Source organism: Habropoda laboriosa, unplaced genomic scaffold, assembly GCF_001263275.1.
Source record: "Habropoda laboriosa isolate 0110345459 unplaced genomic scaffold, ASM126327v1 scaffold126, whole genome shotgun sequence".
Lineage (NCBI taxonomy): Eukaryota > Metazoa > Arthropoda > Insecta > Hymenoptera > Apidae > Habropoda > Habropoda laboriosa.
Window position 1 is genome coordinate 770,917 of NW_017100288.1, and position 12,421 is coordinate 783,337.

Genomic DNA, 12,421 nt, shown 5'->3' on the forward strand with positions numbered 1-12,421 from the left:
TTCAAACTTGTGTATTTTTATAAATATCATTATTTTCTTATTTGAGTTTTATTAAGTAACAAAGATACATTTGTTATCCCAAAACTCTAGGAAAAATAACATTTACTTAAAAGCTGTCGTAAAAAACGAAGCTTTTTTTTAAATATAGACTACCCACTCAATAAAAAGCGAAATAAACAGAGCTGCATAAACGAGTCATTCAGAAAGAAAGAAAAAAGAAATGAAACGAGAATTCTCTCTGAATTTTGACTTGCAGTCGCTGCAAAACATCCATGTCCAAAGGAACAAGATTACTTCGTTCAGCCTAATAACATCCTTATCCTAATTGCACCTTGGAAAATGTTCGAAATGCTACAAACAACAAAAGTAAGTTTTCCAGGATATTAAAGATAAAATCCAACCTTGAAATTTGTTTCATTTCACAATTTAGCTAATACTCTTTAAATCTTAAGGGTCTCTGATAAAGTGTTACTTATGTGCATTCCTCGCCATTAGAAAAAGGGTTGAAACAGCTCTATTTTCAATTTTAACGCTATTCTTGTCAAAAAGTAAAATTTCAATTTCACACTTATTTCTTGGAAATATTCCAAATTTTTTAGGTGTCTCAGTCTTCCAGCAAACCTACGACGCAATCGCTCAAAATAAATTTCGTTCGCTCGAAATTCCAAGGGTGGAACGCGATCTTCGGCCGTTTCAACATGCGACAAGCGTCTTGCCCGCGATTAACGCGTCCCAGAATATCATGGTTTCATCCACCGTACGATATTTCGTCGCGGTGAATGTTCCTCGGTTCGACCAGTACCTAACGACGCAGCGTAGAAGGGTGTAACAGCTCTCGTGGGTGTTGTTCGGGTCCTAAGATATTCGAATTTTCGGAAATTCCCGCTCGTCCTTTATGCATAGCGTTCTCCTAGTTCAGAGCTACGTGTTCCACGCGAATTAACCGCGAATTTGTACAGTGGTGATAACGGGTGACTTTGTAACATCGATTCACGCTGGACGTTAGACACGAGTGAGAGAAACATGGTATTTGAAAAAGTTCGATCCGAGGAAATTGAACCTGTTGAGTTGACGAAGAGAAATTGCTTCCCTTGACAGACCCTTTATGTGCAACTGTAACGAAGTATCGCGAGGTGATCGTTGCACAGTGTGAATTAATAAAGATTTGAATTTTAAAAAGAAATTTTTGAGTAGGAATTATAGCAGAGACGAAGAGAGAATTGAAAAGTCTTTTTGACTTTGGATTTGAGATAATGGAACACTTACAGTGGTCATTTTTTTTTTGGTGTACCCTTGTTGCGTCGCAAACGCAACCGTTGACTTTATGACACAGACGACCGGGCCTGCTATTTTTGAGAGCTTCTAATTTCAATTCTTTTGTGTTTACTTTTCCGTTCGAAGCGATGTCGAGGGCCAGAAAGTGTTTCTGGACGTAGAAACTCGACGCTTCTGCGTGCCATACGCCTTCCTGGCGCCCGTACATTTCCTTCAATAGCAATTGACGTGTCGTAAAGCCACTTTACACATACACACACACGCAGATCAGTCCCGTTTGGACTGCTGAGCCGCACACCCCCATCCCGTCGACTGGGGAAAACCAGGTTGAGCTGCGCACCCCCTACTCCCGGAGGACAGACGAGGACGAGGGACGACTCCTATTCGTCTGCACAGGCCACCTTCTCACCTTAGTTTTTAGATAAAAACTGTACGAAAGGCCCGACGCGCCTCATGTCAAAAACAAGTTTCAAAAGATCAGCAACACAGTTCACACCTACACACGGATATTCAAACACAGAAAAACTCACACAATATTAATTTGGCGTGTGAGAGACGCGATACCCTGAAGTAATAAAGTTTAAGAATCACTTTAAGAACTGTCTCTGGACACCCAAAAAGGGAAAGTTGGTGTCCGCTTATACCTACTCTTCGTTCAAAATAAGAGTAACCTCGTTTCGCGCATGTGGCGTGCCTAAGGCAGGGCTAGAACCACTAGAACGTCCAAACCGCCACTTAACCGCCTACGTTTTTCTCCGTCTTACCCTCTGCTACGCTCTCTGTCTATGCGCAGAATCAGAGAGCGAGGTTATTCTTATTTTGAACGAACCGTAGGCACTGTTTATTGTATTGCAGTGTGCAGTGCTTGACTCGAAGACGGATACCAAACACATCTGGTGGAAGTCCTGGTGTCTCTTAGAAATAATCCAACAGCAACTGCTACAATGCACTTTGACATACACATTAATCTAGAATCCTGAGTGTGAAAAGGAATAGAAGAGGAAGAAGGAGAAGGAGAGACGAAGAAGTTGTACGAAACGGCGGTCAATATTATAGCCTGTTCCATAGACGATTATTCCAACATTGTCGAGGAAATGAAGCCCCGGTGTTCTACTTAATAGCAGATGCTTGCCGTGTTCTCGTTCCAACGATGCTAAAGCGCAGTCAAAAGCAGCTGCTGATGACGATGATGAACCAACAGGGACGCCCGATCTTCCTTGATTCATGCAAAGGCAAGCAAAGCTCGCCTCTATGGCGCACGCAACCGTTCACGATAATGGCTTGATGGAACTTCGACCTGACGCGAGCCACTGCTAGTCTTGTCTGACTATTAAATTCCTCTAGCCGGGCTGGGCTCTCCCTCTCCCGAGCCGAGCAACCGTGAAATTTTTATCGATACTCCATTTCCCTCCTTGTTTCTTCTTCTCGCCGGAAACGTACCGCCACTTGCAAAGTGTCGCAGAAGTTGGACAATAGTCGGGTAAGATTAGTGGAACAAATGGAGACCTTGCAGCTGAAGATTAAATTTTTACCAATTTTCAGTAAATTAGAGAAAAGTGCAGGTCCGAAATTCGCAATAAATCGCTCGTTTACTGTCGGATTTGCATCGAATGCTGCTACTAAATAATGTAGAATTTTATTTTTACGTATACTACACGTCGTAGTTAAGAAACTCTCAAAAATGGATTCGCAATAAATCGCTCGTTTACTGTCGGATTTGCATCGAATGCTGCTACTAAATAATATAGAATTTTATTTTTACGTATACTACACGTCGTAGTTAAGAAACTCTCAAAAATGGAGCGAATATAGCGAGGTTATTAAGAGTGCTGAGGTGTGGATATTTTCAGTTGAGTTAACCAGTGAATTCGTTGTTGGAATACAAAGTGATGATCTTGCGATCGTTCGGGCTTTCTTCATTTTTATTCGACAATATTTACAAGGCTGAACTTGTCGAGTCAATCTTTCGGTGGTCCACGTTATTGAGATTAGGTCTCTCTCGAGGTCTTTACAGCGGCTCAAATGGTATCTGCGGGAGTCTGTTGCTCCTTTACTGACCAAGACTCCGGTTTTGTTTTGGAACACTGTGACTGGGTTTTCCGAATTTTCTGAATCTCAGGAAATTTTCATAAAATTCGTAAAATTTATTCAATTTTCATAAAATTTTCTCAGTTTTCCTCTCAGTTTGTGCACTGAGACTTCCTTCCATTTCGTCCTCAGCGGAGAAAATGTTAGGACTGTGTGCGTGAGGATTGCAAAAAATTTTAGCGAAAGACGATTTATCGACATGCAAAATAAAGCAGTATATACAGAAACGCTAAAAATGTGGAAACTAGGTTTTCTTCGAAGTCCAGATCTCCTTAGATTTAATACCCCATTTGAAGAGCCAGGTTAAAGGACGAAATTTTGCGGAAAGAAAGGTAAAGAGAATGAAAAATCTGTCAAAGGTTCGTTCGCAATATGAAATAAAATTTAAATACAAAATTGACAGACAAAAATGTAAAAATGTTAAAAATAAATCATCCGTTGTATCTACCTGTATTTATTCGAGAAATTTTCTTGGCAATGTTCTTTAGTAATCACATGGGACCGCTCTATCTAACTTCTCTAGAGTGACTTTTCCCTTAGATCTTTTTTACTGCGACGAGAATGGGGCTAATTGTAAGAAGCAGTAATTAGGAAGAACATTAGCTGCACATTTCGTCCTCGATTCATTTAAATTGCAAGAGGAGCTTAATATGATCGTTTTTGTAACGAGAAGAAACGGACCGTTGTAAAATACCACATGAAAGAGATAATCGTTGCACGCGATACTCGTTTACGTTAAAGTTACGTTAAAGTTCTACGACAGAATTTCGAATGCAACTGACAATTGCTGTCAATTCTGATCACTCGAGGATTAATTATCAATGTCCTATGTAATGTTACTGCTGGAAAAGTTGCGAAAGTTTGTAACTTTCACGACCATTTTGCACCGAATTTAAATAATCTCTTATTACAATGCAGAAACTTAGTATTTTCAGCCAAAAGTATCTTGGAAAAACAACGAAAGAGTACGAATTTTTGATACACTATTTAAACAAATAGATTTTTCTAAAAACTAATTAGGTAGGTCAATTTGTCATTGAGAAACGTACAATTTTTATTATTTAAATTACTTCTCTATCTGTAATAGTTTCCAAAATATTGGACTAAATATGCAGATCTTAACAACCGAAATTTGAGGACTGTTTTCACCCCTTCAACAAGAACGACGGTCAATAAGAAAAAATACGTGTAAAATATTTTCTCGAGTACTATATCATACGTAAATTTCATCGAAATCGGTTAACTAAGTTTGGAGATATCGCTGTCTATAGAGAATTCAAAGATTGCTTTGATCTTTCTGAAAGATTTGAGCGATCGATAACTAAAGCCGATCTAAACGAGCGTAATTAATTAAAAAGGTTAATGACTGCGAGCTTAGTCCAATTTGTGGTTTACTGGAATCGTGGATTTAATCGATTTTAATACCACGTTTACCAACTGCCAGACGTATTCAGTAATGTTCTCGGAATGCCGTGAGGAATTCGTTACAGAATTCAGTCAATTCCAAAGTTTCGGTTAATAATTGTCATAATATGTTAGAAGGGACAATTGTATCATAACCATCACAATATCATTGTTTATACATTCATACATTAAGCTCGATAAATTTGACAAAAACTGGATTCCAGAAGAAGCAGAAAGTTACTTTGCTGCCTTCCAATTTAATACTGGAAAGATCGACCGGGTCAAAATTGACCCATTAGCAATTTTCCAAAGAAAATGAACCTTCGATGCTTATAAGTACTATTATTTGCAACTTTTTCACTCTGTTCATTTTTTTATTATTTTCTAGTCAAACAGAAATAAGTTTCCCATTATATATTACGATAATAAATATTTCAGCTAACACGAATATTTATATGTGTTAAACGAATTAATCACCCAGAATTTAACATCTCTTATAATATGAATAATTCTATTAAAAGCATAATCAACATTAAGACAATAATATATAGATAATAATAGCCCTGAAATAATCTGAATTATCAAAAATACACCTAATTTGAATTACATATTACGTTTTTGCCATAATAGAAAGGATAACGTAATAAGGAAAGTGGGGAAAAAAAAACAAATTTTGTTTTTAATTAAAAAATTGATCAAAAATTAAGAAATTTTTAAAAATTGCACTTAGTGGACGATTAGCTGTGCACGCGTGAGAGACGTGCACGAGCGTTAAAGGGTTAGGCTGCACTTAATGCAGCCCTTTAATTTTTTTCATCATACGTTAAAACTTTGAAATATTTCACTTCATTTAACATTCTCATTTGGTTTACTCGAAATCCGCGATATTAACTCGCTCAAGTCACCAAGCAACTTTTTATCCCGTGGAAAACAAAGAACGAGTAATTCAAGTAAAAAGTTTAAACTGAATTCCGGGAGGGCCGCATATTCTTGTCGCATCTTCTCCAGACTGTGATCAAAAACGACCCGCTTCCACTTCTCCTATTTCGTGGTATTTCTTGCTCGTTAATCACACTTTTCTTACGGGCATCACATTTTGCTTTGCAAGTCCCGCAGAGCTAATCCGTCCGTGACGATGCAATTTACAGTGGAAATCGGAGCGCCGCGACACTCCGCCCATCTGTTTTCCCGCGCATTTTACCATTTAACAGATTTTTCAGCGAAAGTCGGAAAAGTATTCGAGTAAAATAAAAATCACTTTTTGAGAAAAGAATATTTACTATTCTCCCTAATTTGTTGCTTAAAATGGCAAAGCAACGCATAAAATCCAGATTGTTCCAATAATTATGGTACTGGGAGAAGGAGATTCCTTATGGAAATATCAATCACTAATTACTGTAGAATAAGGTTTCATTTTTTGAGAAAATCAACGCTGCACATTTCTGTCTATATCGTTAGAGTTTATGCTAACTCCAAGGATTACGAAATGTTTGAGAAACGCAGTGGATACTGTAATAGTATTTTTAAGGGGTGCACCATCCTGAGGCATTTAAAAATAGGTGAAAGTTTGAGAATTTTTTCACAGACAACTACTGAATGAAAAATTCCAATTTTTTCTGAGGACATAACCGTACCTTCCACCTTTTCTCTCCAATTTTTTCCAAGTGAATATGTTACAAAATGGAGGAGAGAAAATGGAAGAAGTGTTACATACACCGAAGCAGATGAAAATAAGCAATAGTAAAATAATGTAATAACAGTGATACGTGTATGCAACAAATTTTCAAAATTAATTTTCAAAGAAACCAAGTACTTTCCTAAATTTCAATAATTTCAAAATTCCCTTTCAATATTTTTAAAAATTTTACTTAACAAAATCGACTTCTTTGTTTCTGAAGAATTTTTTCGTTAGAGAAAACTCTCACACAGTAACGACACTATTCGGCAGTTAACCATAAACTCCCATTACCAACGTCGAGGAATGAAAATTTCCCTTTCAAACGTTCTCAACAACATTTTCTCCATTTTCCTCGCGTTACAAAGGATATCGCTTGTCCGAATGATTTCCAAGAGTATACGCTTCATCGTGTTATCGTTACTTAAGAAAAGCAGCCCCTGTTTTCTTCATTCGAAAACTGCTTCCTTCCCCGGAGTACCTGCGACTTCTCTCTTTTTTCTCTCCCTTTTCTTACGCTCGCCGAGACAATCGCGATCGAAAGAGAACTTTGTTCGCGTGTTCCTGTTTAGCTAACCACGTTCACCGCGTTTCTTCCCTCCTTTTCTTTTTTGCAGAAGCGTTTGTTTGTCGACTTAAGGGCGGCACACGCCGGCGATAGAAGAGCTGATTTTCCGCGTTCGATAACCGTACAACGAGGTGAATTACTCTGGAAATTATTTACCGTTACCACGAGAACAGGAAAGAAAAAGCTTGCTCGGACGATAACGACGGCGAAATTTACGGTGCTGTGTCGAAAGCGCAATTGCGTAATTATCGATGATTTGTGGATCACCATCAAGCGTACGAACGCATAAATTCGTATTAGCCGTAGTAAAATACGAGGCAAAGGTTGCTTTCGTTATTAACCCATTTCGCGGGTTAGAGTGAAAAATAGAAGTTTAAATTGCCTTTTAAAGGGAGACTCTGTTACACGAAGAACGAAGACTTTCGCGATTGAAATACACCGCTCTGAAATAATTACCATATCCTACATTTCCCCTCTCTCTTTTCTCCAAATAAGAAGAAATCGCAAATAAAACGCAACACTCTCGCCGAATGTTCAGCTTTTACAAAAGGAACGAAAGGATTAATTCGATGCATTAAGTTTGGCAAAATTTCCGAAACGAACTCTGCGGAAATTTACGATTGAATTTTAAACAGGCGTTTGCCGATTCTCCCGCGGTAAAATTATAAAAAACAAAAACGCACGCGTTTAATATTCATAAAGGTGAGATACGCGATGTCAATTTAAAATACACGCCGGTGCCGATATTTGTTACTCGGTATTTCGTTTAATTTCATTTTTTCCATACATTTTCGGTCACGCTCGCATCTCTACCGGATTCCCAGCTTTGAATTAATATCGAAGCCGCGGTGTAAATGCAATCCTGTATCCTCCTGGAATTTCGTTTCAAACTCAGCTTTCTCGCACATCGAGTGCAAATAGTCGCGGTGAGAGTTACATCGAAATGCAGATTTCCTCTTCTTTTTCTTTTTTCTGCGCGAGATGTAAAACGAGATTTACACGCGTTTCGAGAGGAGGTTTCGTTAATTTCCCTCGTCATTCGCGTTTTACTTTCCGTGATAAATAGCTGTGGGTGAACTTCTTCGCCCCTAAAACGGCAGAAACGTTATTGGTTCCGTGCTTTCCTTCGAAACAGAACATCCAGCCTGCCTCGTTCAACTGTTTTACATGCAAACAGGTTCAACGCGTAATTAGAAAGTTCGTTTTAAACGAGTAACGCGAGAAAGAGATCCATTCCAAAGAATTTGTTTATATTTTGTCAAATTTCATTTCTTTTTCTTAGTGTTCACGATTTATCACCAAAAGGAGCAAAAATGGAACACTATTTTTCGGATTATACGCTCTGATAAGAAAGATTAGGCTTCTTTCAGACATTATAAGCTTACAAGTGACATAAGCTTGCATTGACCGGATAAGAGTAAGTATAGCATTTTTATTGTTAGGTTTTAGAGATCGATCATTTCGAGGCGGACGGATTTTACGCGACACTTTATGGTAAAAACGCGTACAATATACAGCGTGTAAGAAAATTATTGTTATTTCAACTCAGAAACGATTAAATAAAAAATACAGAATTTTCTTCTTCAGCGGTATTTTCTGTGATAATTATTTTAATTTTAAATATTCTTTATTTTCCTGTAATAAATGACTTATTATTATTACTAATTTCTTTACGATGCGTTTACTCGGTATTCTCTTTCTTTAACAGTTACTTTACCGAGTAAATCTAATTCTAAGTGGAGAATTTCGTTTAGCCCGCAATAGATTTACTATTGAAAGGACGCATGTCCACGCTTCATTTCGGCGCACTTACTTGTGAATTAATTTGAATGAATGTTTCGGTATCTATAAAATTAGTTTGTCAAAACAACTATAACAGAAAAGATAGCACGATATTTCACAGTGTTTGGTGAAAAATTGTATTTCCTTGGTCCCGCACATTTTCCCACTTGTATCTACCCTTTCAAGATTAATCCCCATAATGAAATTCGAAGCGAAACAACCAACCGCCCTATTTTCGCCCAGTCAAAGAAGAAATTTCTATTAAAACCTGTCGATGGTGATAGCAACAATTTAACAGCCTCGTAAAAGACTAACACGGCACATATAAATTAAACACTTTCACCGCTGTGTCGCCCGAAAGTTTCAGCAACTTTCTGAAATTCCGCGCGTAAACTTTCCGGCAAATATGACTTTCCCGTGCTGGAAATTTTCCGTTAAACGGGAATTTCAGTAAATTTGCGCTGCACCGTGTTAGCCCGGAAGCGTTAAAAGTGAAGAGTTGCTTGGTAGACGCGCTAAACAGGACACCCTGTTGTAAGGGTAACATTTCCGTGTTACGATTATTGCCACCTCTCTTTCGCGGCTATCAAAACTTTCCACAACGCTGCATTCCTCTTCGTTCACGTTTCATTTTTCGTATATTCCGTGCGAAATAAAAATAAACCGTTCTCTGTGAAGATTTAACGATCATTTCGGAAGATTTAACTTGACTCCAGATGAAAACTACCCTCGTTTTCGCAATTTCTTAATCGTATTTTCTCCTCGAACGGAACAGTTTTCGTTCGTTTTATTTATTTTTATTTACTTGGAAAATAAACGAAAGTTTAAACGAATCAATTAAGATATGCAACACACGCTAATTGTTGTGCTATTAATACCTACTAGGTTTACGGGACGAGCCTAGCGGCGTTAAAGAATGAGTAATGCACCGATGATTGATAGTTTTTAACGATCGGTTAGCGAAAGTTAAGTAAGAAACTCGAAAGAAAAGTGATCAAAGAAAAACACGATAAAAAGTCATTTGTTGAATATTTTTCAATTTTTGCACAGTAGAAACATTACATTCTCTATAATTAACACTAGGCTTACGGGACGCGCCATTTCGACGCATTTCGAATTTCACAAGAAAAATGACAGAAACCGTTTGCATTTCTCTCCTACCACTTGTGCTTGTGATAAATTTTATATAAATATAAATAATTTCATTTACCGATTAATCCGCTTTTTGCCGCCGACGCTTACCGACCGATAGCCTATTAATCGGTCAAAGTTCGACTTAACATTTCTATAAAGATATTATGTTATTATATATTATATATTTCTTCGAAATATTCATACCCTTCGTTGCCGTGTGTAATTCATACGTATAAATTTTCACGAAAATTTATGAAAACAAATTGAAACATATTAAAATTTCATAATCGAAAAAATTCTGACTGGAACACTCTTCCCTACTGAACAAGCATGATTACCAAATTCACATTTACGTTCGTTTGTTAACATTTAAAAAACACATACCTTCTACCCTAACGTTCGCTAAATTACATTGAATTTTGCGATTTGATATATCATTAAATACCCGATACTTAAAATACACAAGATTCATTAAACATCCCAGCCAATGCACAAAGTAATTGATCGATTAAACAAGATGAATCGATAAACCACAGAATGTAACGCGAAATTTCGTACATCTTCGGCAATTTCAATCGGCGGAATAATTTCGTTGAAAACGCGGCTCTTTGAGCGAATGAAATTCCGCCGGTTGTAAATCACCGTAAATGTTTACGTTCGCATATACATGCGCAACCGTTCCATTCTAGAGCATAAAGACTCCCTATTCAAGAGCGGCGACAATGAAAGTAGCGTGTAATACCTCTCACCTAACAACGATCCGCGCAATTTACATAGCAGAAGCGAAGTTGCACAATTTTCTTCTTCCCTTTTTTTCGTCGCCACGATTCAAAGAAACAAACGTGATCTTCATTACCAGCTTACAATCACGCGTTTTAATTAAATTCCATTGAAAGCCTCCTCTGCAAATTAAAGCCCATTGTTCGCGTTCGTTGCGCAGTTGCGCGAAAATTGATTAGCAATTTGTTGCACGATGGAAACGAATCAAACGACCGTCGCTTTTATTAACTTTCATCAACTAATTACTTGTGCACCGAATTTAACGGCAACTTGTCGCATTTGCGAAAATACATTAACGTTTCATGCGGTGCGTGTCCCAGCTATACCTTGCCTGCTGCCTGCATGCACATTTCACCGAGAATTGATCGGTCGTTTAACTGCAAATTTCAATTCGAAATTACATGGTTTTTCGCGGATTTACATTCGAAACTCTTGTCGTTTCTCTTTCGTTCCATAATTAGAAGTTTATGGTTATAATAAACGAGACGAGGAAAGAAATTTTCTTCCGAATGAAAAGTTACGTTTTTTGTTTTTCTTTTTTTTTTTGTATTAGTGACATGAAATGAAATTTTAGTTAGTTTTTCTACACGCATCCACACACACGCCGCGATCGGCTTGACAACACATGTTATCTAAACATAAACAAATTTCATTCGTTCTTCCTTTCCAGGCCATTCACACCAACTCTCTCCCCACGTTCACTCTTTCATACCAAAAAGCCCACACTATTTTAATCATATTGTATATGTGCATAATTTTAAATAATACAATACGTATTAAACAATACGAAAATGTGGTTTCGTTTGCGTACGAAAAAGACTTTAGCATTGTGTAGGATGTGAGGTAATGTTTGGGCCGAGTGACAGTTCTTCTGAATGAAAATGATAACGATAAGAGCGATATGTTAACCGAAAATTGAGCGAGTATGAAAGACAAGAGCGAAGAGAGGAAAGAGGATTGCAAGAGCGAATGCTCAGAAACAAAATTATATTCCTATCTATGTCACATATTGACCAGAATCTCTGCGACGAGTCAGACTCGTTACAAATTAATTCACTGCACACATTTTCTCGCCAGTGGAACCAACATGTAGACGTTTGTATCATACCGTGACTTTTATCGCCGCTTCTTTCATTTCTTCACCGTCTCTCCTTCCCCCCAAAGACGATAAATTCTCGTAACGAGCTAATTAATCGCGTCTTAGACGAAATCCCCGTCAACGATCCCTCTTCCACACCTCCTCCGACGAATCTCCGCGCGTTAAGGAAAACTTAGAGGGAAAAAAGAAGAGGAGACACAAAAGGAGGAGAGATCGCAGGCGCGAGAATCTTGTTGAAGGTGTTGAATCGCGTCGACAGGATTAACGCGGCGTGTTTCGAGTGAGAGAGAAGTTGACGAGGGTGAAGATGAAGTTATTTACAAGGGTAAATCCCAACGGGCTTCACGCGAGCATTCCAACTCGCGGGAAAAAAAACGAGAATCGTGGAAACAAAAATTAGAGACGAGTGTTTCTCTCTCTCTCTCTCTCTCTCTCTCGTTTTAACCAGAGCACGAATCTCTATGCATGTATGCCCCTAGTTTTCGTGCATATTCCCTTTCATTCTGGCCAGTTTCTTTCGATATATGTACATACGTGTGGCCGGTAGTTTTGAACAGCGGGTAGCAGATTGGATTATTCCACCAGCGACGTCGTTTTTTGGGGTAATTTTTAGTCG